Source organism: Rissa tridactyla, chromosome 17 (genome assembly GCF_028500815.1).
Source record: "Rissa tridactyla isolate bRisTri1 chromosome 17, bRisTri1.patW.cur.20221130, whole genome shotgun sequence".
Lineage (NCBI taxonomy): Eukaryota > Metazoa > Chordata > Aves > Charadriiformes > Laridae > Rissa > Rissa tridactyla.
Genome location: NC_071482.1, coordinates 9,867,686 through 9,895,282, shown reverse-complemented (window position 1 = coordinate 9,895,282; position 27,597 = coordinate 9,867,686).

Sequence of the window (27,597 nt, the reverse complement as noted above, 5' to 3'; positions counted from 1 at the left end):
AAGGCAGCAGGAAAGCCCGCAGCCCCCAGGACTGTGGGGCTACGCAAGTGGTTCCCAAAGAGCTTTAGAACAAGGCAGTGTTTTCCCTGCTGGCTCTTTGGGCAGGGGATCCACGTGCAGCCATATGGCCATTTTTGTGCCTGGAGCAGCACCTAGTGGGAAAGGGTGGTGTCGAGTCTGAAGGCAGCAGGAAAGCCCGCAGCCCCCAGGTCTGTGGGGCTACGTAAGCGGTTCCCAAAGAGATTTAGAAAAGGCAGAGTTTTCCCTGCTGGCTCTTTGTGAGTGGGACCCAGGTCCAGCCGTATGGACATTTTTGTGCCTGGCGCGGCGCCAAGTGGGAAAGGGTGGTGTCGAGGCTGAAGGCAGCAGGAAAGCCTGCAGCCCCAGGTCTGTGGGGCTACGCAAGCGGTTCCCAAAGAGCTTTAGAACAAGGCATAGTTTTCCCTGCTGGCTCTTTGGGCGGGAGACCCATCTCCAGCTGTATGGCCATTTTTGTGCCTGGCGCGGTTCCCAGTGGGAAAGGGTGGTGTCGAGGCTGAAGGCAGCTGGAAAGCCTGCAGCCCCCAGGTCTGTGGGGCTACGCAAGCGGTTCCCAAAGAGCTTTAGAACAAGGCATAGTTTTCCCTGCTGGTTTCTTGGGCAGGGGACTCATCTCCAGCCGTATGGCCATTTTTGTGCCTGGCGCGCGCGCCAAGTGGTAAAGGGTGGTTTTGAGGCTGAAGGCAGCAGGAAAGCCCGCAGCCCCCAGGTCTGTGGGACAACGGAAGCGGTTCCCAAAGAGCTTTAGAACAAGGCATAGTTTTCCCTGCTGGCTCTTTGGGCGGGGGACCCATCTCCAGCCGTATGCCCATTTCTGTACCTGACGCGGCACCACGTGGGAAAGGGTGGTGTCGACGCTGAAGGAAGCAGGAAGGCCCGCAGCTCCCAGGTCTGTAGGGCTACGCAAGCGGTTCCCAAAGAGCTTTAGAACAAGGCATAGTTTTCCCTGCTGGCTCTTTGGGCGGGGGACCCATCTCCAGCCGTATGCCCATTTCTGTACCTGACGCGGCACCACGTGGGAAAGGGTGGTGTCGACGCTGAAGGCAGCAGGAAGGCCCGCAGGCCCCAGGTCTGTGGGGCTACGCAAGCGGTTCCCAAAGAGCTTTAGAACAAGGCATAGTTTTCCCTGCTGGCTCTTTGGGCGGGGGACGCATCTCCAGCCGTATGGCCATTTTTGTACCTGACACGGCACCAAGTGGGAAAGGGTGGTGTCGAGGCTGAAGGCAGCAGGAAGGCCCGCAGGCCCCAGGTCTGTGGGACAACGGAAGCGGTTCCCAAAGAGCTTTAGAACAAGGCATAGTTTTCCCTGCTGGCTCTTTGTGCGGGGGACGCATCCCCAGCCATATGCCTTTTTTGTGCCTGGCGCGGAGCCCAGAGGGAAAGGGTGGTTTTGAGGCTGAAGGCAGTAGGAAAGCCCGCAGCCCCCAGGTCTGTGGGGCTACGCAAGCGGTTCCTAAAGAGCTTTAGAACAAGGCATAGTTTTCCCTGCTGGCTCTTTGGGCGTGGGACCCATATCCAGCCATATGGCCATTTTTGTGCCTGGCGTGGCGCCAAGTGGGAAAGGGTGGTGTCGAGGCTGAAGGCAGCAGGAAAGCCTACAGCCCCCAGGTCTGTGGGGCTACGCAAGCGGTTCCCAAAGAGCTTTAGAACAAGGCATAGTTTTCCCTGCTGGCTCCTTGGGCAGGGGACCCATCTCCAGCCGTATAGCCATTTTTGAGCCTGGCGCAGCGCCAAGTGGGAAAGGGTGGTGTCGAGTCTGAAGGCAGCAGGAAAGCTTGCAGCCCCCAGGACTGTGGGGCTACGCAAGCGGTTCCCAAAGAGCTTTAGAACAAGGCATAGTTTTCCCTGCTGGCTCTTTGGGCGGGGGACCCATCTCCAGCCGTATGGCCTTTTTTGTGCCTATCGCGGCGCCAAGTGGGAAAGGGTGGTGTCGAGGCTGAAGGCAGCAGGAAAGCCTGCAGCCCCCAGGACTGTGGGGCTACGCAAGCGGTTTCCAAAGAGGTTTAGAACAAGGCATAGTTTTCCCTGCTGGCTCTTGGGGCAGTGGACCCACCTCTAGCCATAGGCCACTTTTGTGCCTGGCGCAGAGCCAAGTGGGAAAGGGTGGCTTTGAGGCTGAAGGCGACATGAAAGCCCGCAGCCCCCAGGTCTGTGGGGCTACGCAAGCGGTTCCCAAAGAGCTTTAGAACAAGGCATAGCTTTCCCTGCTGGCTCTTTGGGCGTGGGACCCATCTCCAGCCATAGGCCATTTTTGTGCCTGGCGCAGCGCCAAGTATGAAAGGGTGGTTTTGAGGCTGAAGGCAGCAGGAAAGCCTGCAGCCCCCAGGACTGTGGGGCTACGCAAGTGGTTCCCAAAGAGCTTTAGAACAAGGCATAGTTTTCCCTGCTGGCTCTTTGGGCGTGGGACCCATCTCCAGCCATATGGCCATTTTTGTTCCTGGCGTGGCGCCAAGTGGGAAAGGGTGGTGTCGAGTCTGAAGGCAGCAGGAAAGCCCGCAGCCCCCAGGTCTGTGGGGCTACGCAAGCGGTTCCCAAAGAGATTTTGAAAAAGGCATAGTTTTCCCTGCTGGCTCTTTGTGAGTGGGACCCAGGTCCAGCCGTATGGACATTTTTGTGCCTGGCGCGGCGCCAAGTGGAAAAGGGTGGTCTCGAGGCTGAAGGCAGCAGGAAAGCCCTCAGCCCCCAGGTCTGTGGGGCTACGCAAGCGGTTCCCAAAGAGCTTTAGAACAAGGCATAGTTTTCCCTGCTGGCTCTTTGGGCGGGGAACCCATCTCCAGCCATAGGCCTTTTTTGTGCCTGGCGCGGCGCCCAGAGGGAAAGGGTGGTTTTGAGGCTGAAGGCAGTAGGAAGGCCCGCAGGCCCCAGGTCTGTGGGGCTACGCAAGCGGTTCCCAAAGAGCTTTAGAACAAGGCATAGTTTTCCCTGCTGGCTCTTTGGGCGTGGCACCCATCTCCAGCCATACGGCCATTTTTACTCCTGGCGCGGCGCCAAGTGGGAAAGGGTGGTGTCGAGGCTGAAGGCAGCAGGAAGGCCCGCAGCCCCCAGGTCTGTGGGGCTACGCAAGCGGTTCCCAAAGAGCTTTAGAACAAGGCATAGTTTTCCCTGCTGGCTCTTTGGGCGGGAGACCCATCTCCAGCTGTATGGCCATTTTTGTGCCTGGCGCGGTTCCCAGTGGGAAAGGGTGGTGTCGAGGCTGAAGGCGGCATGAAAGCCCGCAGCCCCCAGGTCTGTGGGGCTACGCAAGTGGTTCCCAAAGAGCTTTAGAACAAGGCATAGTTTTCCCTGCTGGCTCTTTGGGCGGGAGACCCATCTCCAGCTGTATGGCCATTTTTGTGCCTGACGCGGTTCCCAGTGGGAAAGGGTGGTGTCGAGGCTGAAGGCAGCAGGAAAGCTTGCAGCCCCCAGGACTGTGGGGCTACGCAAGTGGTTCCCAAAGAGCTTTAGAACAAGGCATAGTTTTCCCTGCTGGCTCTTTGGGCGTGGGACCCATCTCCAGCCATATGGCCATTTTTGTGCCTGGCGTGGCGCCAAGTGGGAAAGGGTGGTGTCGAGTCTGAAGGCAGCAGGAAAGCCCGCAGCCCCCAGGTCTGTGGGGCTACGCAAGCGGTTCCCAAAGAGATTTTGAAAAAGGCATAGTTTTCCCTGCTGGCTCTTTGTGAGTGGGACCCAGGTCCAGCCGTATGGACATTTTTGTGCCTGGCGCGGCGCCAAGTGGGAAAGGGTGGTGTCGAGGCTGAAGGCAGCAGGAAAGCCTGCAGCCCCCAGGTCTGTGGGGCTACGCAAGCGGTTCCCAAAGAGCTTTAGAACAAGGCATAGTTTTCCCTGCTGGCTCTTTGGGCGGGGAACCCATCTCCAGCCATAGGCCTTTTTTGTGCCTGGCCCGGCGCACAGGGGGAAAGGGTGGTTTTGAGGCTGAAGGCAGCAGGAAAGCCCTCAGCCCCCAGGTCTGTGGGACAACGCAAGCGGTTCCCAAAGACCTTTAGAACAAGGCATAGTTTTCCCAGCTGGCTCTTTGTGCGTGGGACCCATCTCCAGCCGTATGCCCATTTTTGTACCTGACGCGGCACCAAGTGGGAAAGGGTGGTGTCGAGGCTGAAGGCAGTAGGAAGGCCCGCAGGCCCCAGGTCTGTGGGGCTACGCAAGCGGTTCCCAAAGAGCTTTAGAACAAGGCATAGTTTTCCCTGCTGGCTCTTTGGGCGGGGGACGCATCTCCAGCCATATGCCCTTTTTGTGCCTGGCGCGGCGCCCAGAGGGAAAGGGTGGTTTTGAGGCTGAAGGCAGCAGGAAAGCCTGCAGCCCCCAGGTCTGTGGGGCTACGCAAGCGGTTCCCAAAGAGCTTTAGAACAAGGCATAGTTTTCCCTGCTGGCTCTTTGGGCGTGGCACCCATCTCCAGCCGTACGGGCATTTTTGCTCCTGGCGCGGCGCCAAGTGGGAAAGGGTGGTGTCGAGGCTGAAGGCAGCAGGAAGGCCCGCAGCCCCCAGGTCTGTGGGGCTACGCAAGCGGTTCCCAAAGAGCTTTAGAACAAGGCATAGTTTTCCCTGCTGACTCTTTGGGCGGGAGACCCATCTCCAGCTGTATGGCCATTTTTGTGCCTGGCGCGGGTCCCAGTGGGAAAGGGTGGTGTCGAGGCTGAAGGCAGCTGGAAAGCCTGCAGACCCCAGGTCTGTGGGGCTACGCAAGCGGTTCCCAAAGAGCTTTAGAGCAAGGCATAGTTTTCCCTGCTGGCTCCTTGGGCAGGGGACCCATCTCCAGCCGTATAGCCATTTTTGTACCTGACGCGGCACCAAGTGGGAAAGGGTGGTGTCGAGGTTGAAGGCAGCAGGAAAGCCCGCAGCCCCAGGTCTGTGGGGCTACGCAAGCGGTTCCCAAAGAGCTTTAGAACAAGGCATAATTTTCCCTGCTGACTCTTTGGGCAGGGGACCCATCTCCAGCCGTACGGCCATTTTTGTGCCTTGCGCGGCGCCAAGTGGGAAAGGGTGGTGTCGAGGCTGAAGGCAGCAGGAAAGCCTGCAGCTCCCAGGTCTGTGGGGCTACGCAAGCAGTTCCCAAAGAGCTTTAGAACAAGGCATAGTTTTCCCTGCTGGCTCTTTGGGCGGGAGACCCATCTCCAGCCGTATGGCCATTTTTGTGCCTGGCGCGGTTCCCAGTGGGAAGGGGTGTTTTTGAGGCTGAAGGCAGTAGGAAAGCCCGCAGCCCCCAGGTCTGCGGGGCTACGCAAGCGGTTCCCAAAGAGCTTTAGAACAAGGCATAGTTTTCCCTGCTGGCTCTTTGGGCGGGGGACCCATCTCCAGCCGTATGGCCATTTTTGTGCCTGGCGGGGCGCCAAGTGGGAAAGGGTGGTGTCGAGGCTGAAGGCAGCAGGAAAGCCCGCAGCCCCCAGGTCTGTGGGGCTACGCAAGCGGTTCCCAAAGAGATTTAGAAAAAGGCAGAGTTTTCCCTGCTGGCTCTTTGTGAGTGGGACCCAGGTCCAGCCGTATGGACATTTTTGTGCCTGGCGCGGCGCCAAGTGGGAAAGGGTGGTGTCGAGGCTGAAGGCAGCAGGAAAGCCTGCAGCCCCAGGTCTGTGGGGCTACGCAAGCGGTTCCCAAAGAGCTTTAGAACAAGGCATAGTTTTCCCTGCTGGCTCTTTGGGCGGGAGACCCATCTCCAGCTGTATGGCCATTTTTGTGCCTGGCGCGGTTCCCAGTGGGAAAGGGTGGTGTCGAGGCTGAAGGCAGCTGGAAAGCCTGCAGCCCTCAGGTCTGTGGGGCTACGCAAGCGGTTCCCAAACAGCTTTAGAACAAGGCATAGTTTTCCCTGCTGGTTTCTTGGGCAGGGGACTCATCTCCAGCCGTATGGCCATTTTTGTGCCTGGCGCGCGCGCCAAGTGGTAAAGGGTGGTTTTGAGGCTGAAGGCAGCACGAAAGCCCGCAGCCCCCAGGTCTGTGGGACAATGGAAGCGGTTCCCAAAGAGCTTTAGAACAAGGCATAGTTTTCCCTGCTGGCTCTTTGGGCGGGGGACCCATCTCCAGCCGTATGCCCATTTCTGTACCTGACGCGGCACCACGTGGGAAAGGGTGGTGTCAACGCTGAAGGAAGCAGGAAGGCCCGAAGCTCCCAGATCTGTAGGGCTACGCAAGCGGTTCCCAAAGAGCTTTAGAACAAGGCATAGTTTTCCCTGCTGGCTCTTTGGGCGGGGGACCCATCTCCAGCCGTATGCCCATTTCTGTACCTGACGCGGCACCACGTGGGAAAAGGTGGTGTGGACGCTGAAGGAAGCAGGAAGGCCCGCAGCCCCCAGGTCTGTGGGGCTACGCAAGCGGTTCCCAAAGAGCTTTAGAACAAGGCATAGTTTTCCCTGCTGGCTCTTTGGGCGGGGGACGCATCTCCAGCCGTATGGCCATTTTTGTACCTGACACGGCACCAAGTGGGAAAGGGTGGTGTCGAGGCTGAAGGCAGCAGGAAGGCCCGCAGGCCCCAGGTCTGTGGGACAACGGAAGCGGTTCCCAAAGAGCTTTAGAACAAGGCATAGTTTTCCCTGCTGGCTCTTTGGGCGGGGGACGCATCTCCAGCCATATGCCATTTTTGTGCCTGGCGCGGAGCCCAGAGGGAAAGGGTGGTTTTGAGGCTGAAGGCAGTAGGAAAGCCCGCAGCCCCCAGGTCTGTGGGGCTACGCAAGCGGTTCCTAAAGAGCTTTAGAACAAGGCATAGTTTTCCCTGCTGGCTCTTTGGGCGTGGGACCCATATCCAGCCATATGGCCATTTTTGTGCCTGGCGTGGCGCCAAGTGGGAAAGGGTGGTGTCGAGGCTGAAGGCAGCAGCAAAGCCCGCAGCCCCCAGGTCTGTGGGGCTACGCAAGCGGTTCTCAAAGAGCTTTAGAACAAGGCATAATTTTCCCTGCTGGCTCCTTGGGCAGGGGACCCATCTCCAGCCGTATAGCCATTTTTGAGCCTGGCGCGGCACCAAGTGGGAAAGGGTGGTTTTGAGGCTGAAGGTAGCAGGAAAGCCTGCAGCACCCATGTCTGTGGGGCTACGCAAGCGGTTCCCAAAGAGCTTTAGAGCAAGGCATAGTTTTCCCTGCTGTCTCCTTGGGCAGGGGACCCATCTCCAGCCGTATAGCCATTTTTGAGCCTGGCGCAGCGCCAAGTGGGAAAGGGTGGTGTCGAGGCTGAAGGCAGCAGGAAAGCCTGCAGCCCCCAGGACTGTGGGGCTACGCAAGCGGTTCCCAAAGAGCTTTAGAACAAGGCATAGTTTTCCCTGCTGGCTCTTTGGGCGGGGGACCCATCTCCAGCCGTATGGCCTTTTTTGTGCCTATCGCGGCGCCAAGTGGGAAAGGGTGGTGTCGAGGCTGAAGGCAGCAGGAAAGCCTGCAGCCCCCAGGACTGTGGGGCTACGCAAGCGGTTTCCAAAGAGCTTTAGAACAAGGCATAGATTTCCCTGCTGGCTCTTGGGGCAGTGGACCCACCTCTAGCCATAGGCCACTTTTGTGCCTGGCGCAGAGCCAAGTGGGAAAGGGTGGCTTTGAGGCTGAAGGCGACATGAAAGCCCGCAGCCCCCAGGTCTGTGGGGCTACGCAAGCGGTTCCCAAAGAGCTTTAGAACAAGGCATAGCTTTCCCTGCTGGCTCTTTGGGCGTGGGACCCATCTCCAGCCATAGGCCATTTTTGTGCCTGGCGCAGCGCCAAGTATGAAAGGGTGGTTTTGAGGCTGAAGGCAGCAGGAAAGCCTGCAGCCCCCAGGACTGTGGGGCTACGCAAGTGGTTCCCAAAGAGCTTTAGAACAAGGCATAGTTTTCCCTGCTGGCTCTTTGGGCGGGGGACCCATCTCCAGCCATATGGCCATTTTTGTTCCTGGCGTGGCGCCAAGTGGGAAAGGGTGGTGTCGAGTCTGAAGGCAGCAGGAAAGCCCGCAGCCCCCAGGTCTGTGGGGCTACGCAAGCGGTTCCCAAAGAGATTTTGAAAAAGGCATAGTTTTCCCTGCTGGCTCTTTGTGAGTGGGACCCAGGTCCAGCCGTATGGACATTTTTGTGCCTGGCGCGGCGCCAAGTGGGAAAGGGTGGTGTCGAGGCTGAAGGCAGCAGGAAAGCCCTCAGCCCCCAGGTCTGTGGGGCTACGCAAGCGGTTCCCAAAGAGCTTTAGAACAAGGCATAGTTTTCCCTGCTGGCTCTTTGGGCGGGGAACCCATCTCCAGCCATAGGCCTTTTTTGTGCCTGGCCCGGCGCACAGGGGGAAAGGGTGGTGTCGAGGCTGAAGGCAGTAGGAAGGCCCGCAGGCCCCAGGTCTGTGGGGCTACGCAAGCGGTTCCCAAAGAGCTTTAGAACAAGGCATAGTTTTCCCTGCTGGCTCTTTGGGCGGGGGACGCATCTTCAGCCATATGCCCTTTTTGTGCCTGGCGCGGCGCCCAGAGGGAAAGGGTGGTTTTGAGGCTGAAGGCAGCAGGAAAGCCTGCAGCCCCCAGGTCTGTGGGGCTACGCAAGCGGTTCCCAAAGAGCTTTAGAACAAGGCATAGTTTTCCCTGCTGGCTCTTTGGGCGTGGCACCCATCTCCAGCCATACGGCCATTTTTACTCCTGGCGCGGCGCCAAGTGGGAAAGGGTGGTGTCGAGGCTGAAGGCAGCAGGAAGGCCCGCAGCCACCAGGTCTGTGGGGCTACGCAAGCGGTTCCCAAAGAGCTTTAGAACAAGGCATAGTTTTCCCTGCTGGCTCTTTGGGCGGGAGACCCATCTCCAGCTGTATGGCCATTTTTGTGCCTGGCGCGGTTCCCAGTGGGAAAGGGTGGTGTCGAGGCTGAAGGCGGCATGAAAGCCCGCAGCCCCCAGGTCTGTGGGGCTACGCAAGTGGTTCCCAAAGAGCTTTAGAACAAGGCATAGTTTTCCCTGCTGGCTCTTTGGGCGGGAGCCCCATCTCCAGCTGTATGGCCATTTTTGTGCCTGGCGCGGTTCCCAGTGGGAAAGGGTGGTGTCGAGGCTGAAGGCAGCAGGAAAGCCCGCAGCCCCCAGGTCTGTGGGGCTACGCAAGCGGTTCCCAAAGAGATTTTGAAAAAGGCATAGTTTTCCCTGCTGGCTCTTTGTGAGTGGGACCCAGGTCTAGCCGTATGGACATTTTTGTGCCTGGCGCGGCGCCAAGTGGGAAAGGGTGGTGTCGAGGCTGAAGGCAGCAGGAAAGCCTGCAGCCCCCAGGTCTGTGGGGCTACGCAAGCGGTTCCCAAAGAGCTTTAGAACAAGGCATAGTTTTCCCTGCTGGCTCTTTGGGCGGGGAATCCATCTCCAGCCATAGGCCTTTTTTGTGCCTGGCCCGGCGCACAGGGGGAAAGGGTGGTTTTGAGGCTGAAGGCAGCAGGAAAGCCCTCAGCCCCCAGGTCTGTGGGACAACGCAAGCGGTTCCCAAAGACCTTTAGAACAAGGCATAGTTTTCCCAGCTGGCTCTTTGTGCGTGGGACCCATCTCCAGCCGTATGCCCATTTTTGTACCTGACGCGGCACCAAGTGGGAAAGGGTGGTGTCGAGGCTGAAGGCAGTAGGAAGGCCCGCAGGCCCCAGGTCTGTGGGGCTACGCAAGCGGTTCCCAAAGAGCTTTAGAACAAGGCATAGTTTTCCCTGCTGGCTCTTTGGGCGGGGGACGCATCTCCAGCCATATGCCCTTTTTGTGCCTGGCGCGGCGCCCAGAGGGAAAGGGTGGTTTTGAGGCTGAAGGCAGCAGGAAAGCCTGCAGCCCCCAGGTCTGTGGGGCTACGCAAGCGGTTCCCAAAGAGCTTTAGAACAAGGCATAGTTTTCCCTGCTGGCTCTTTGGGCGTGGCACCCATCTCCAGCCGTACGGGCATTTTTGCTCCTGGCGCGGCGCCAAGTGGGAAAGGGTGGTGTCGAGGCTGAAGGCAGCTGGAAAGCCTGCAGACCCCAGGTCTGTGGGGCTACGCAAGCGGTTCCCAAAGAGCTTTAGAGCAAGGCATAGTTTTCCCTGCTGGCTCCTTGGGCAGGGGACCCATCTCCAGCCGTATAGCCATTTTTGAGCCTGGCGCAGCGCCAAGTGGGAAAGGGTGGTGTCGAGGCTGAAGGCAGCAGGAAAGCCTGCAGCCCCCAGGACTGTGGGGCTACGCAAGCGGTTCCCAAAGAGCTTTAGAACAAGGCATAGTTTTCCCTGCTGGCTCTTTGGGCGGGAGACCCATCTCCAGCTGTATGGCCATTTTTGTGCCTGGCGCGGTTCCCAGTGGGAAAGGGTGGTGTCGAGGCTGAAGGCGGCATGAAAGCCCGCAGCCCCCAGGTCTGTGGGGCTACGCAAGTGGTTCCCAAAGAGCTTTAGAACAAGGCATAGTTTTCCCTGCTGGCTCTTTGGGCGGGAGACCCATCTCCAGCTGTATGGCCATTTTTGTGCCTGGCGCGGTTCCCAGTGGGAAAGGGTGGTGTCGAGGCTGAAGGCAGCAGGAAAGCTTGCAGCCCCCAGGACTGTGGGGCTACGCAAGTGGTTCCCAAAGAGCTTTAGAACAAGGCATAGTTTTCCCTGCTGGCTCTTTGGGCGTGGGACCCATCTCCAGCCATATGGCCATTTTTGTGCCTGGCGTGGCGCCAAGTGGGAAAGGGTGGTGTCGAGTCTGAAGGCAGCAGGAAAGCCCGCAGCCCCCAGGTCTGTGGGGCTACGCAAGCGGTTCCCAAAGAGATTTTGAAAAAGGCATAGTTTTCCCTGCTGGCTCTTTGTGAGTGGGACCCAGGTCCAGCCGTATGGACATTTTTGTGCCTGGCGCGGCGCCAAGTGGGAAAGGGTGGTGTCGAGGCTGAAGGCAGCAGGAAAGCCTGCAGCCCCCAGGTCTGTGGGGCTACGCAAGCGGTTCCCAAAGAGCTTTAGAACAAGGCATAGTTTTCCCTGCTGGCTCTTTGGGCGGGGAACCCATCTCCAGCCATAGGCCTTTTTTGTGCCTGGCCCGGCGCACAGGGGGAAAGGGTGGTTTTGAGGCTGAAGGCAGCAGGAAAGCCCTCAGCCCCCAGGTCTGTGGGACAACGCAAGCGGTTCCCAAAGACCTTTAGAACAAGGCATAGTTTTCCCAGCTGGCTCTTTGTGCGTGGGACCCATCTCCAGCCGTATGCCCATTTTTGTACCTGACGCGGCACCAAGTGGGAAAGGGTGGTGTCGAGGCTGAAGGCAGTAGGAAGGCCCGCAGGCCCCAGGTCTGTGGGGCTACGCAAGCGGTTCCCAAAGAGCTTTAGAACAAGGCATAGTTTTCCCTGCTGGCTCTTTGGGCGGGGGACGCATCTCCAGCCATATGCCCTTTTTGTGCCTGGCGCGGCGCCCAGAGGGAAAGGGTGGTTTTGAGGCTGAAGGCAGCAGGAAAGCCTGCAGCCCCCAGGTCTGTGGGGCTACGCAAGCGGTTCCCAAAGAGCTTTAGAACAAGGCATAGTTTTCCCTGCTGGCTCTTTGGGCGTGGCACCCATCTCCAGCCGTACGGGCATTTTTGCTCCTGGCGCGGCGCCAAGTGGGAAAGGGTGGTGTCGAGGCTGAAGGCAGCAGGAAGGCCCGCAGCCCCCAGGTCTGTGGGGCTACGCAAGCGGTTCCCAAAGAGCTTTAGAACAAGGCATAGTTTTCCCTGCTGACTCTTTGGGCGGGAGACCCATCTCCAGCTGTATGGCCATTTTTGTGCCTGGCGCGGGTCCCAGTGGGAAAGGGTGGTGTCGAGGCTGAAGGCAGCTGGAAAGCCTGCAGACCCCAGGTCTGTGGGGCTACGCAAGCGGTTCCCAAAGAGCTTTAGAGCAAGGCATAGTTTTCCCTGCTGGCTCCTTGGGCAGGGGACCCATCTCCAGCCGTATAGCCATTTTTGTACCTGACGCGGCACCAAGTGGGAAAGGGTGGTGTCGAGGTTGAAGGCAGCAGGAAAGCCCGCAGCCCCAGGTCTGTGGGGCTACGCAAGCGGTTCCCAAAGAGCTTTAGAACAAGGCATAATTTTCCCTGCTGACTCTTTGGGCAGGGGACCCATCTCCAGCCGTACGGCCATTTTTGTGCCTTGCGCGGCGCCAAGTGGGAAAGGGTGGTGTCGAGGCTGAAGGCAGCAGGAAAGCCTGCAGCTCCCAGGTCTGTGGGGCTACGCAAGCAGTTCCCAAAGAGCTTTAGAACAAGGCATAGTTTTCCCTGCTGGCTCTTTGGGCGGGAGACCCATCTCCAGCCGTATGGCCATTTTTGTGCCTGGCGCGGTTCCCAGTGGGAAGGGGTGTTTTTGAGGCTGAAGGCAGTAGGAAAGCCCGCAGCCCCCAGGTCTGCGGGGCTACGCAAGCGGTTCCCAAAGAGCTTTAGAACAAGGCATAGTTTTCCCTGCTGGCTCTTTGGGCGGGGGACCCATCTCCAGCCGTATGGCCATTTTTGTGCCTGGCGGGGCGCCAAGTGGGAAAGGGTGGTGTCGAGGCTGAAGGCAGCAGGAAAGCCCGCAGCCCCCAGGTCTGTGGGGCTACGCAAGCGGTTCCCAAAGAGATTTAGAAAAAGGCAGAGTTTTCCCTGCTGGCTCTTTGTGAGTGGGACCCAGGTCCAGCCGTATGGACATTTTTGTGCCTGGCGCGGCGCCAAGTGGGAAAGGGTGGTGTCGAGGCTGAAGGCAGCAGGAAAGCCAGGAGCCCCCAGGTCTGTGGGGCTACGCAAGCGGTTCCCAAAGAGCTTTAGAACAAGGCATAGTTTTCCCTGCTGGCTCTTTGGGCGGGAGACCCATCTCCAGCTGTATGGCCATTTTTGTGCCTGGCGCGGTTCCCAGTGGGAAAGGGTGGTGTCGAGGCTGAAGGCAGCTGGAAAGCCTGCAGCCCTCAGGTCTGTGGGGCTACGCAAGCGGTTCCCAAACAGCTTTAGAACAAGGCATAGTTTTCCCTGCTGGTTTCTTGGGCAGGGGACTCATCTCCAGCCGTATGGCCATTTTTGTGCCTGGCGCGCGCGCCAAGTGGTAAAGGGTGGTTTTGAGGCTGAAGGCAGCACGAAAGCCCGCAGCCCCCAGGTCTGTGGGACAATGGAAGCGGTTCCCAAAGAGCTTTAGAACAAGGCATAGTTTTCCCTGCTGGCTCTTTGGGCGGGGGACCCATCTCCAGCCGTATGCCCATTTCTGTACCTGACGCGGCACCACGTGGGAAAGGGTGGTGTCGACGCTGAAGGAAGCAGGAAGGCCCGAAGCTCCCAGATCTGTAGGGCTACGCAAGCGGTTCCCAAAGAGCTTTAGAACAAGGCATAGTTTTCCCTGCTGGCTCTTTGGGCGGGGGACCCATCTCCAGCCGTATGCCCATTTCTGTACCTGACGCGGCACCACGTGGGAAAAGGTGGTGTGGACGCTGAAGGAAGCAGGAAGGCCCGCAGCCCCCAGGTCTGTGGGGCTACGCAAGCGGTTCCCAAAGAGCTTTAGAACAAGGCATAGTTTTCCCTGCTGGCTCTTTGGGCGGGGGACGCATCTCCAGCCGTATGGCCATTTTTGTACCTGACACGGCACCAAGTGGGAAAGGGTGGTGTCGAGGCTGAAGGCAGCAGGAAGGCCCGCAGGCCCCAGGTCTGTGGGACAACGGAAGCGGTTCCCAAAGAGCTTTAGAACAAGGCATAGTTTTCCCTGCTGGCTCTTTGGGCGGGGGACGCATCTCCAGCCATATGCCCTTTTTGTGCCTGGCGCGGAGCCCAGAGGGAAAGGGTGGTTTTGAGGCTGAAGGCAGTAGGAAAGCCCGCAGCCCCCAGGTCTGTGGGGCTACGCAAGCGGTTCCTAAAGAGCTTTAGAACAAGGCATAGTTTTCCCTGCTGGCTCTTTGGGCGTGGGACCCATATCCAGCCATATGGCCATTTTTGTGCCTGGCGTGGCGCCAAGTGGGAAAGGGTGGTGTCGAGGCTGAAGGCAGCAGCAAAGCCCGCAGCCCCCAGGTCTGTGGGGCTACGCAAGCGGTTCTCAAAGAGCTTTAGAACAAGGCATAATTTTCCCTGCTGGCTCCTTGGGCAGGGGACCCATCTCCAGCCGTATAGCCATTTTTGAGCCTGGCGCAGCGCCAAGTGGGAAAGGGTGGTGTCGAGGCTGAAGGCAGCAGGAAAGCCTGCAGCCCCCAGGACTGTGGGGCTACGCAAGCGGTTCCCAAAGAGCTTTAGAACAAGGCATAGTTTTCCCTGCTGGCTCTTTGGGCGGGGGACCCATCTCCAGCCGTATGGCCTTTTATTGTGCCTATCGCGGCGCCAAGTGGGAAAGGGTGGTGTCGAGGCTGAAGGCAGCAGGAAAGCCTGCAGCCCCCAGGACTGTGGGGCTACGCAAGCGGTTTCCAAAGAGCTTTAGAACAAGGCATAGATTTCCCTGCTGGCTCTTGGGGCAGTGGACCCACCTCTAGCCATAGGCCACTTTTGTGCCTGGCGCAGAGCCAAGTGGGAAAGGGTGGCTTTGAGGCTGAAGGCGACATGAAAGCCCGCAGCCCCCAGGTCTGTGGGGCTACGCAAGCGGTTCCCAAAGAGCTTTAGAACAAGGCATATTTTTCCCTGCTGGCTCTTTGGGCGTGGGACCCATCTCCAGCCATAGGCCATTTTTGTGCCTGGCGCAGCGCCAAGTATGAAAGGGTGGTTTTGAGGCTGAAGGCAGCAGGAAAGCCTGCAGCCCCCAGGACTGTGGGGCTACGCAAGTGGTTCCCAAAGAGCTTTAGAACAAGGCATAGTTTTCCCTGCTGGCTCTTTGGGCGTGGCACCCATCTCCAGCCGTACGGGCATTTTTGCTCCTGGCGCGGCGCCAAGTGGGAAAGGGTGGTGTCGAGGCTGAAGGCAGCAGGAAGGCCCGCAGCCCCCAGGTCTGTGGGGCTACGCAAGCGGTTCCCAAAGAGCTTTAGAACAAGGCATAGTTTTCCCTGCTGACTCTTTGGGCGGGAGACCCATCTCCAGCTGTATGGCCATTTTTGTGCCTGGCGCGGGTCCCAGTGGGAAAGGGTGGTGTCGAGGCTGAAGGCAGCTGGAAAGCCTGCAGACCCCAGGTCTGTGGGGCTACGCAAGCGGTTCCCAAAGAGCTTTAGAGCAAGGCATAGTTTTCCCTGCTGGCTCCTTGGGCAGGGGACCCATCTCCAGCCGTATAGCCATTTTTGAGCCTGGCGCAGCGCCAAGTGGGAAAGGGTGGTGTCGAGGCTGAAGGCAGCAGGAAAGCCTGCAGCCCCCAGGACTGTGGGGCTACGCAAGCGGTTCCCAAAGAGCTTTAGAACAAGGCATAGTTTTCCCTGCTGGCTCTTTGGGCGGGGGACCCATCTCCAGCCATAGGCCTTTTTTGTGCCTGGCCAGGCGCCCAGAGGGAAAGGGTGGCTTTTGAGGCTGAAGGCAGTAGGAAAGCCCATAGCTCCCAGGTCTGTGGGACAACGGAAGCGGTTCCCAAAGAGCTTTAGAACAAGGCATAGTTTTCCCAGCTGGCTCTTTGGGCAGGGGACCCATTTCCACCCATATGGCCATTTTTGTACCTGACGCGGCACCAAGTGGGAAAGGGTGGTGTCGAGGTTGAAGGCAGCAGGAAAGCCCGCAGCCCCAGGTCTGTGGGGCTACGCAAGCGGTTCCCAAAGAGCTTTAGAACAAGGCATAGTTTTCCCTGCTGGCTCTTTGGGCGTGGCACCCATCTCCAGCCGTACGGCCATTTTTGCTCCTGGCGCGGCGCCAAGTGGGAAAGGGTGGTGTCGAGGCTGAAGGCAGCAGGAAAGCCTGCAGCCCTCAGGTCTGTGGGGCTACGCAAGCGGTTCCCAAAGAGCTTTAGAACAAGGCATAATTTTCCCTGCTGGCTCTTTGGGCAGGGGACCCATCTCCAGCCGTACGGCCATTTTTGTGCCTTGCGCGGCGCCAAGTGGGAAAGGGTGGTGTCGAGGCTGAAGGCAGCAGGAAAGCCTGCAGCTCCCAGGTCTGTGGGGCTACGCAAGCAGTTCCCAAAGAGCTTTAGAACAAGGCATAGTTTTCCCTGCTGGCTCTTTGGGCGGGAGACCCATCTCCAGCCGTATGGCCATTTTTGTGCCTGGCGCGGTTCCCAGTGGGAAGGGGTGTTTTTGAGGCTGAAGGCAGTAGGAAAGCCCGCAGCCCCCAGGTCTGCGGGGCTACGCAAGCGGTTCCCAAAGAGCTTTAGAACAAGGCATAGTTTTCCCTGCTGGCTCTTTGGGCGGGGGACCCATCTCCAGCCGTATGGCCATTTTTGTGCCTGGCGGGGCGCCAAGTGGGAAAGGGTGGTTTTGAGGCTGAAGGCAGCAGGAAAGCCCGCAGCCCCCAGGTCTGTGGGGCTACGCAAGCGGTTCCCAAAGAGATTTAGAAAAAGGCATAGTTTTCCCTGCTGGCTCTTTGTGAGTGGAACCCAGGTCCAGCCGTATGGACATTTTTGTGCCTGGCGCGGCGCCAAGTGGGAAAGGGTGGTGTCGAGGCTGAAGGCAGCAGGAAAGCCTGCAGCCCCAGGTCTGTGGGGCTACGCAAGCGGTTCCCAAAGAGCTTTAGAACAAGGCATAGTTTTCCCTGCTGGCTCTTTGGGCGGGAGACCCATCTCCAGCTGTATGGCCATTTTTGTGCCTGGCGCGGTTCCCAGTGGGAAAGGGTGGTGTCGAGGCTGAAGGCAGCTGGAAAGCCTGCAGCCCTCAGGTCTGTGGGGCTACGCAAGCGGTTCCCAAAGAGCTTTAGAACAAGGCATAGTTTTCCCTGCTGGTTTCTTGGGCAGGGGACTCATCTCCAGCCGTATGGCCATTTTTGTGCCTGGCGCGCGCGCCAAGTGGTAAAGGGTGGTTTTGAGGCTGAAGGCAGCACGAAAGCCCGCAGCCCCCAGGTCTGTGGGACAATGGAAGCGGTTCCCAAAGAGCTTTAGAACAAGGCATAGTTTTCCCTGCTGGCTCTTTGGGCGGGGGACCCATCTCCAGCCGTATGCCCATTTCTGTACCTGACGCGGCACCACGTGGGAAAGGGTGGTGTCGACGCTGAAGGAAGCAGGAAGGCCCGCAGCTCCCAGATCTGTAGGGCTACGCAAGCGGTTCCCAAAGAGCTTTAGAACAAGGCATAGTTTTCCCTGCTGGCTCTTTGGGCGGGGGACCCATCTCCAGCCGTATGCCCATTTCTGTACCTGACGCGGCACCACGTGGGAAAAGGTGGTGTGGACGCTGAAGGAAGCAGGAAGGCCCGCAGCCCCCAGGTCTGTGGGGCTACGCAAGCGGTTCCCAAAGAGCTTTAGAACAAGGCATAGTTTTCCCTGCTGGCTCTTTGGGCGGGGGACGCATCTCCAGCCGTATGGCCATTTTTGTACCTGACACGGCACCAAGTGGGAAAGGGTGGTGTCGAGGCTGAAGGCAGCAGGAAGGCCCGCAGGCCCCAGGTCTGTGGGACAACGGAAGCGGTTCCCAAAGAGCTTTAGAACAAGGCATAGTTTTCCCTGCTGGCTCTTTGGGCGGGGGACGCATCTCCAGCCATATGCCCTTTTTGTGCCTGGCGCGGAGCCCAGAGGGAAAGGGTGGTTTTGAGGCTGAAGGCAGTAGGAAAGCCCGCAGCCCCCAGGTCTGTGGGGCTACGCAAGCGGTTCCTAAAGAGCTTTAGAACAAGGCATAGTTTTCCCTGCTGGCTCTTTGGGCGTGGGACCCATATCCAGCCATATGGCCATTTTTGTGCCTGGCGTGGCGCCAAGTGGGAAAGGGTGGTGTCGAGGCTGAAGGCAGCAGCAAAGCCCGCAGCCCCCAGGTCTGTGGGGCTACGCAAGCGGTTCTCAAAGAGCTTTAGAACAAGGCATAATTTTCCCTGCTGGCTCCTTGGGCAGGGGACCCATCTCCAGCCGTATAGCCATTTTTGAGCCTGGCGCGGCACCAAGTGGGAAAGGGTGGTTTTGAGGCTGAAGGTAGCAGGAAAGCCTGCAGCACCCATGTCTGTGGGGCTACGCAAGCGGTTCCCAAAGAGCTTTAGAGCAAGGCATAGTTTTCCCTGCTGTCTCCTTGGGCAGGGGACCCATCTCCAGCCGTATAGCCATTTTTGAGCCTGGCGCAGCGCCAAGTGGGAAAGGGTGGTGTCGAGGCTGAAGGCAGCAGGAAAGCCTGCAGCCCCCAGGACTGTGGGGCTACGCAAGCGGTTCCCAAAGAGCTTTAGAACAAGGCATAATTTTCCCTGCTGGCTCTTTGGGCGGGGGACCCATCTCCAGCCGTATGGCCTTTTTTGTGCCTATCGCGGCGCCAAGTGGGAAAGGGTGGTGTCGAGGCTGAAGGCAGCAGGAAAGCCTGCAGCCCCCAGGACTGTGGGGCTACGCAAGCGGTTTCCAAAGAGCTTTAGAACAAGGCATAGATTTCCCTGCTGGCTCTTGGGGCAGTGGACCCACCTCTAGCCATAGGCCACTTTTGTGCCTGGCGCAGAGCCAAGTGGGAAAGGGTGGCTTTGAGGCTGAAGGCGACATGAAAGCCCGCAGCCCCCAGGACTGTGGGGCTACGCAAGTGGTTCCCAAAGAGCTTTAGAACAAGGCATAGTTTTCCCTGCTGGCTCTTTGGGCGTGGGACCCATCTCCAGCCGTACGGCCATTTTTGTACCTGACGCGGCACCAAGTGGGAAAGGGTGGTGTCGAGGCTGAAGGCAGTAGGAAGGCCCGCAGCTCCCAGGTCTGTGGGGCTACGCAAGCGGTTCCCAAAGAGCTTTAGAACAAGGCATAGTTTTCCCTGCTGGCTCTTTGGGCGGGGGACGCATCTCCAGCCATATGCCCTTTTTGTGCCTGGCGCGGCGCCCAGAGGGAAAGGGTGGTTTTGAGGCTGAAGGCAGCAGGAAAGCCCGCAGCCCCCAGGTCTGTGGGGCTACGCAAGCGGTTCCCAAAGAGATTTTGAAAAAGGCATAGTTTTCCCTGCTGGCTCTTTGTGAGTGGGACCCAGGTCCAGCCGTATGGACATTTTTGTGCCTGGCGCGGCGCCAAGTGGGAAAGGGTGGTGTCGAGGCTGAAGGCAGCAGGAAAGCCTGCAGCCCCCAGGTCTGTGGGGCTACGCAAGCGGTTCCCAAAGAGCTTTAGAACAAGGCATAGTTTTCCCTGCTGGCTCTTTGGGCGGGGAACCCATCTCCAGCCATAGGCCTTTTTTGTGCCTGGCCCGGCGCACAGGGGGAAAGGGTGGTTTTGAGGCTGAAGGCAGCAGGAAAGCCCTCAGCCCCCAGGTCTGTGGGACAACGCAAGCGGTTCCCAAAGAGCTTTAGAACAAGGCATAGTTTTCCCAGCTGGCTCTTTGTGCGTGGGACCCATCTCCAGCCGTATGCCCATTTTTGTACCTGACGCGGCACCAAGTGGGAAAGGGTGGTGTCGAGGCTGAAGGCAGTAGGAAGGCCCGCAGCTCCCAGGTCTGTGGGGCTACGCAAGCGGTTCCCAAAGAGCTTTAGAACAAGGCATAGTTTTCCCTGCTGGCTCTTTGGGCGGGGGACGCATCTCCAGCCATATGCCCTTTTTGTGCCTGGCGCGGCGCCCAGAGGGAAAGGGTGGTTTTGAGGCTGAAGGCAGCAGGAAAGCCTGCAGCCCCCAGGTCTGTGGGGCTACGCAAGCGGTTCCCAAAGAGCTTTAGAACAAGGCATAGTTTTCCCTGCTGGCTCTTTGGGCGTGGCACCCATCTCCAGCCGTACGGCCATTTTTGCTCCTGGCGCGGCGCCAAGTGGGAAAGGGTGGTGTCGAGGCTGAAGGCAGCAGGAAGGCCCGCAGCCCCCAGGTCTGGGGGCTACGCAAGCGGTTCCCAAAGAGCTTTAGAACAAGGCATAGTTTTCCCTGCTGGCTCTTTGGGCGGGAGACCCATCTCCAGCTGTATGGCCATTTTTGTGCCTGGCGCGGTTCCCAGTGGGAAAGGGTGGTGTCGAGGCTGAAGGCAGCTGGAAAGCCTGCAGCCCCCAGGTCTGTGGGGCTACGCAAGCGGTTCCCAAAGAGCTTTAGAACAAGGCATAGTTTTCCCTGCTGGCTCTTTGGGCGGGGGACCCATCTCCAGCCGTATGGCCTTTTTTGTGCCTATCGCGGCGCCAAGTGGGAAAGGGTGGTTTTGAGGCTGAAGGCAGCAGGAAAGCCTGCAGCCCCCAGGACTGTGGGGCTACGCAAGTGGTTCCCAAAGAGCTTTAGAACAAGGCATAGTTTTCCCTGCTGGCTCTTTGGGCGGGGGACCCATCTCCAGCCATATGGCCATTTTTGTGCCTGGCGTGGCACCAAGTGGGAAAGGGTGGTGTCGAGTCTGAAGGCAGCAGGAAAGCCTGCAGCACCCATGTCTGTGGGGCTACGCAAGCGGTTCCCAAAGAGATTTTGAAAAAGGCATAGTTTTCCCTGCTGGCTCTTTGTGAGTGGGACCCAGGTCCAGCCGTATGGACATTTTTGTGCCTGGCGCGGCGCCAAGTGGGAAAGGGTGGTTTTGAGGCTGAAGGCAGCAGGAAAGCCTGCAGCCCCCAGGTCTGTGGGGCTACGCAAGCGGTTCCCAAAGAGCTTTAGAACAAGGCATAGTTTTCCCTGCTGGCTCTTTGGGCGGGGAACCCATCTCCAGCCATAGGCCTTTTTTGTGCCTGGCCCGGCACCCAGGGGGAAAGGGTGGTTTTGAGGCTGAAGGCAGCAGGAAAGCCCGCAGCCCCCAGGTCTGTGGGACAACGCAAGCGGTTCCCAAAGAGCTTTAGAACAAGGCATAGTTTTCCCTGCTGGCTCTTTGGGCGTGGGACCCATATCCAGCCATATGGCCATTTTTGTGCCTGGCGTGGCGCCAAGTGGGAAAGGGTGGTGTCGAGGCTGAAGGCAGCAGGAAAGCCTGCAGCCCCCAGGTCTGTGGGGCTACGCAAGCGGTTCCCAAAGAGCTTTAGAACAAGGCATAGTTTTCCCTGCTGGCTCCTTGGGCAGGGGACCCATCTCCAGCCGTATAGCCATTTTTGAGCCTGGCGCAGCGCCAAGTGGGAAAGGGTGGTGTCGAGGCTGAAGGCAGCAGGAAAGCCCGCAGCCCCCAGGACTGTGGGGCTACGCAAGCGGTTCCCAAAGAGCTTTAGAACAAGGCATAGTTTTCCCTGCTGGCTCTTTGGGCGGGGGACCCATCTCCAGCCGTATGGCCTTTTTTGTGCCTATCGCGGCGCCAAGTGGGAAAGGGTGGTGTCGAGGCTGAAGGCAGCAGGAAAGCCTGCAGCCCCCAGGACTGTGGGGCTACGCAAGCGGTTTCCAAAGAGCTTTAGAACAAGGCATAGATTTCCCTGCTGGCTCTTGGGGCAGTGGACCCACCTCTAGCCATAGGCCACTTTTGTGCCTGTCGCAGAGCCAAGTGGGAAAGGGTGGCTTTGAGGCTGAAGGCGACATGAAAGCCCGCAGCCCCCAGGTCTGTGGGGCTACGCAAGCGGTTCCCAAAGAGCTTTAGAACAAGGCATAGCTTTCCCTGCTGGCTCTTTGGGCGTGGGACCCATCTCCAGCCATAGGCCATTTTTGTGCCTGGCGCAGCGCCAAGTATGAAAGGGTGGTTTTGAGGCTGAAGGCAGCAGGAAAGCCTGCAGCCCCCAGGACTGTGGGGCTACGCAAGTGGTTCCCAAAGAGCTTTAGAACAAGGCATAGTTTTCCCTGCTGGCTCTTTGGGCGTGGGACCCATCTCCAGCCATATGGCCATTTTTGTGCCTGGCGTGGCGCCAAGTGGGAAAGGGTGGTGTCGAGTCTGAAGGCAGCAGGAAAGCCCGCAGCCCCCAGGTCTGTGGGGCTACGCAAGCGGTTCCCAAAGAGATTTTGAAAAAGGCATAGTTTTCCCTGCTGGCTCTTTTTGAGTGGGACCCAGGTCCAGCCGTATGGACATTTTTGTGCCTGGCGCGGCGCCAAGTGGGAAAGGGTGGTGTCGAGGCTGAAGGCAGCAGGAAAGCCCTCAGCCCCCAGGTCTGTGGGGCTACGCAAGCGGTTCCCAAAGAGCTTTAGAACAAGGCATAGTTTTCCCTGCTGGCTCTTTGGGCGGGGAACCCATCTCCAGCCATAGGCCTTTTTTGTGCCTGGCCCGGCGCACAGGGGGAAAGGGTGGTGTCGAGGCTGAAGGCAGTAGGAAGGCCCGCAGGCCCCAGGTCTGTGGGGCTACGCAAGCGGTTCCCAAAGAGCTTTAGAACAAGGCATAGTTTTCCCTGCTGGCTCTTTGGGCGGGGGACGCATCTTCAGCCATATGCCCTTTTTGTGCCTGGCGCGGCGCCCAGAGGGAAAGGGTGGTTTTGAGGCTGAAGGCAGCAGGAAAGCCTGCAGCCCCCAGGTCTGTGGGGCTACGCAAGCGGTTCCCAAAGAGCTTTAGAACAAGGCATAGTTTTCCCTGCTGGCTCTTTGGGCGTGGCACCCATCTCCAGCCATACGGCCATTTTTGCTCCTGGCGCGGCGCCAAGTGGGAAAGGGTGGTGTCGAGGCTGAAGGCAGCAGGAAGGCCCGCAGCCCCCAGGTCTGTGGGGCTACGCAAGCGGTTCCCAAAGAGCTTTAGAACAAGGCATAGTTTTCCCTGCTGGCTCTTTGGGCGGGAGACCCATCTCCAGCTGTATGGCCATTTTTGTGCCTGGCGCGGTTCCCAGTGGGAAAGGGTGGTGTCGAGGCTGAAGGCGGCATGAAAGCCCGCAGCCCCCAGGTCTGTGGGGCTACGCAAGCGGTTCCCAAAGAGCTTTAGAACAAGGCATAGTTTTCCCTGCTGGCTCTTTGGGCGTGGGACCCATCTCCAGTCATAGGCCATTTTTGTGCCTGGCGCAGCGCCAAGTATGAAAGGGTGGTTTTGAGGCTGAAGGCAGCAGGAAAGCTTGCAGCCCCCAGGACTGTGGGGCTACGCAAGTGGTTCCCAAAGAGCTTTAGAACAAGGCATAGTTTTCCCTGCTGGCTCTTTGGGCGTGGGACCCATCTCCAGCCATATGGCCATTTTTGTGCCTGGCGTGGCGCCAAGTGGGAAAGGGTGGTGTCGAGTCTGAAGGCAGCAGGAAAGCCCGCAGCCCCCAGGTCTGTGGGGCTACGCAAGCGGTTCCCAAAGAGATTTTGAAAAAGGCATAGTTTTCCCTGCTGGCTCTTTGTGAGTGGGACCCAGGTCCAGCCGTATGGACATTTTTGTGCCTGGCGCGGCGCCAAGTGGGAAAGGGTGGTGTCGAGGCTGAAGGCAGCAGGAAAGCCTGCAGCCCCCAGGTCTGTGGGGCTACGCAAGCGGTTCCCAAAGAGCTTTAGAACAAGGCATAGTTTTCCCTGCTGGCTCTTTGGGCGGGGAACCCATCTCCAGCCATAGGCCTTTTTTGTGCCTGGCCCGGCGCACAGGGGGAAAGGGTGGTTTTGAGGCTGAAGGCAGCAGGAAAGCCCTCAGCCCCCAGGTCTGTGGGACAACGCAAGCGGTTCCCAAAGACCTTTAGAACAAGGCATAGTTTTCCCAGCTGGCTCTTTGTGTGTGGGACCCATCTCCAGCCGTATGCCCATTTTTGTACCTGACGCGGCACCAAGTGGGAAAGGGTGGTGTCGAGGCTGAAGGCAGTAGGAAGGCCCGCAGGCCCCAGGTCTGTGGGGCTACGCAAGCGGTTCCCAAAGAGCTTTAGAACAAGGCATAGTTTTCCCTGCTGGCTCTTTGGGCGGGGGCCGCATCTCCAGCCATATGCCCTTTTTGTGCCTGGCGCGGCGCCCAGAGGGAAAGGGTGGTTTTGAGGCTGAAGGCAGCAGGAAAGCCTGCAGCCCCCAGGTCTGTGGGGCTACGCAAGCGGTTCCCAAAGAGCTTTAGAACAAGGCATAGTTTTCCCTGCTGGCTCTTTGGGCGTGGCACCCATCTCCAGCCGTACGGGCATTTTTGCTCCTGGCGCGGCGCCAAGTGGGAAAGGGTGGTGTCGAGGCTGAAGGCAGCTGGAAAGCCTGCAGACCCCAGGTCTGTGGGGCTACGCAAGCGGTTCCCAAAGAGCTTTAGAGCAAGGCATAGTTTTCCCTGCTGGCTCCTTGGGCAGGGGACCCATCTCCAGCCGTATAGCCATTTTTGAGCCTGGCGCAGCGCCAAGTGGGAAAGGGTGGTGTCGAGGCTGAAGGCAGCAGGAAAGCCTGCAGCCCCCAGGACTGTGGGGCTACGCAAGCGGTTCCCAAAGAGCTTTAGAACAAGGCATAGTTTTCCCTGCTGGCTCTTTGGGCGGGGGACCCATCTCCAGCCATAGGCCTTTTTTGTGCCTGGCCAGGCGCCCAGAGGGAAAGGGTGGCTTTTGAGGCTGAAGGCAGTAGGAAAGCCCATAGCTCCCAGGTCTGTGGGACAACGGAAGCGGTTCCCAAAGAGCTTTAGAACAAGGCATAGTTTTCCCAGCTGGCTCTTTGGGCAGGGGACCCATCTCCACCCATATGGCCATTTTTGTACCTAACGCGGCACCAAGTGGGAAAGGGTGGTGTCGAGGTTGAAGGCAGCAGGAAAGCCCGCAGCCCCAGGTCTGTGGGGCTACGCAAGCGGTTCCCAAAGAGCTTTAGAACAAGGCATAGTTTTCCCTGCTGGCTCTTTGGGCGTGGCACCCATCTCCAGCCGTACGGCCATTTTTGCTCCTGGCGCGGCGCCAAGTGGGAAAGGGTGGTGTCGAGGCTGAAGGCAGCAGGAAAGCCTGCAGCCCTCAGGTCTGTGGGGCTACGCAAGCAGTTCCCAAAGAGCTTTAGAACAAGGCATAATTTTCCCTGCTGGCTCTTTGGGCAGGGGACCCATCTCCAGCCGTACGGCCATTTTTGTGCCTTGCGCGGCGCCAAGTGGGAAAGGGTGGTGTCGAGGCTGAAGGCAGCAGGAAAGCCTGCAGCTCCCAGGTCTGTGGGGCTACGCAAGCAGTTCCCAAAGAGCTTTAGAACAAGGCATAGTTTTCCCTGCTGGCTCTTTGGGCGGGAGACCCATCTCCAGCCGTATGGCCATTTTTGTGCCTGGCGCGGTTCCCAGTGGGAAGGGGTGTTTTTGAGGCTGAAGGCAGCTGGAAAGCCCGCAGCCCCCAGGTCTGTGGGGCTACGCAAGCGGTTCCCAAAGAGCTTTAGAACAAGGCATAGTTTTCCCTGCTGGCTCTTTGGGCGGGGGACCCATCTCCAGCCGTATGGCCATTTTTGTGCCTATCGCGGCGCCAAGTGGGAAAGGGTGGTGTCGAGGCTGAAGGCAGCAGGAAAGCCCGCAGCCCCCAGGTCTGTGGGGCTACGCAAGCGGTTCCCAAAGAGATTTAGAAAAAGGCAGAGTTTTCCCTGCTGGCTCTTTGTGAGTGGGACCCAGGTCCAGCCGTATGGACATTTTTGTGCCTGGCGCGGCGCCAAGTGGGAAAGGGTGGTGTCGAGGCTGAAGGCAGCAGGAAAGCCTGCAGCCCCAGGTCTGTGGGGCTACGCAAGCGGTTCCCAAAGAGCTTTAGAACAAGGCATAGTTTTCCCTGCTGGCTCTTTGGGCGGGAGACCCATCTCCAGCTGTATGGCCATTTTTGTGCCTGGCGCGGTTCCCAGTGGGAAAGGGTGGTGTCGAGGCTGAAGGCAGCTGGAAAGCCTGCAGCCCCCAGGTCTGTGGGGCTACGCAAGCGGTTCCCAAAGAGCTTTAGAACAAGGCATAGTTTTCCCTGCTGGTTTCTTGGGCAGGGGACTCATCTCCAGCCGTATGGCCATTTTTGTGCCTGGCGCGCGCGCCAAGTGGTAAAGGGTGGTTTTGAGGCTGAAGGCAGCAGGAAAGCCCGCAGCCCCCAGGTCTGTGGGACAACGGAAGCGGTTCCCAAAGAGCTTTAGAACAAGGCATAGTTTTCCCTGCTGGCTCTTTGGGCGGGGGACCCATCTCCAGCCGTATGCCCATTTCTGTACCTGACGCGGCACCACGTGGGAAAGGGTGGTGTCGACGCTGAAGGAAGCAGGAAGGCCCGCAGCTCCCAGGTCTGTAGGGCTACGCAAGCGGTTCCCAAAGAGCTTTAGAACAAGGCATAGTTTTCCCTGCTGGCTCTTTGGGCGGGGGACGCATCTCCAGCCGTATGCCCATTTCTGTACCTGACGCGGCACCACGTGGGAAAAGGTGGTGTGGACGCTGAAGGAAGCAGGAAGGCCCGCAGCCCCCAGGTCTGTGGGGCTACGCAAGCGGTTCCCAAAGAGCTTTAGAACAAGGCATAGTTTTCCCTGCTGGCTCTTTGGGCGGGGGACCCATATCCAGCCGTATGGCCATTTTTGTACCTGACACGGCACCAAGTGGGAAAGGGTGGTGTCGAGGCTGAAGGCAGCAGGAAGGCCCGCAGGCCCCAGGTCTGTGGGACAACGGAAGCGGTTCCCAAAGAGCTTTAGAACAAGGCATAGTTTTCCCTGCTGGCTCTTTGTGCGGGGGACGCATCCCCAGCCATATGCCTTTTTTGTGCCTGGCGCGGAGCCCAGAGGGAAAGGGTGGTTTTGAGGCTGAAGGCAGTAGGAAAGCCCGCAGCCCCCAGGTCTGTGGGGCTACGCAAGCGGTTCCTAAAGAGCTTTAGAACAAGGCATAGTTTTCCCTGCTGGCTCTTTGGGCGTGGGACCCATATCCAGCCATATGGCCATTTTTGAGCCTGGCGTGGCGCCAAGTGGGAAAGGGTGGTGTCGAGGCTGAAGGCAGCAGCAAAGCCCGCAGCCCCCAGGTCTGTGGGGCTACGCAAGCGGTTCTCAAAGAGCTTTAGAACAAGGCATAATTTTCCCTGCTGGCTCCTTGGGCAGGGGACCCATCTCCAGCCGTATAGCCATTTTTGAGCCTGGCGCGGCACCAAGTGGGAAAGGGTGGTTTTGAGGCTGAAGGTAGCAGGAAAGCCTGCAGCACCCATGTCTGTGGGGCTACGCAAGCGGTTCCCAAAGAGCTTTAGAGCAAGGCATAGTTTTCCCTGCTGGCTCCTTGGGCAGGGGACCCATCTCCAGCCGTATAGCCATTTTTGAGCCTGGCGCAGCGCCAAGTGGGAAAGGGTGGTTTTGAGGCTGAAGGCAGCAGGAAAGCCTGCAGCCCCCAGGACTGTGGGGCTACGCAAGCGGTTCCCAAAGAGCTTTAGAACAAGGCATAGTTTTCCCTGCTGGCTCTTTGGGCGGGGGACCCATCTCCAGCCGTATGGCCTTTTTTGTGCCTATCGCGGCGCCAAGTGGGAAAGGGTGGTGTCGAGGCTGAAGGCAGCAGGAAAGCCTGCAGCCCCCAGGACTGTGGGGCTACGCAAGCGGTTTCCAAAGAGCTTTAGAACAAGGCATAGATTTCCCTGCTGGCTCTTGGGGCAGTGGACCCACCTCTAGCCATAGGCCACTTTTGTGCCTGGCGCAGAGCCAAGTGGGAAAGGGTGGCTTTGAGGCTGAAGGCGACATGAAAGACCGCAGCCCCCAGGTCTGTGGGGCTACGCAAGCGGTTCCCAAAGAGCTTTAGAACAAGGCATAGTTTTCCCTGCTGGCTCTTTGGGCGTGGGACCCATCTCCAGCCATAGGCCATTTTTGTGCCTGGCGCAGCGCCAAGTATGAAAGGGTGGTTTTGAGGCTGAAGGCAGCAGGAAAGCCTGCAGCCCCCAGGACTGTGGGGCTACGCAAGTGGTTCCCAAAGAGCTTTAGAACAAGGCATAGTTTTCCCTGCTGGCTCTTTGGGCGTGGGACCCATCTCCAGCCATATGGCCATTTTTGTGCCTGGCGTGGCGCCAAGTGGGAAAGGGTGGTGTCGAGTCTGAAGGCAGCAGGAAAGCCCGCAGCCCCCAGGTCTGTGGGGCTACGCAAGCGGTTCCCAAAGAGATTTTGAAAAAGGCATAGTTTTCCCTGCTGGCT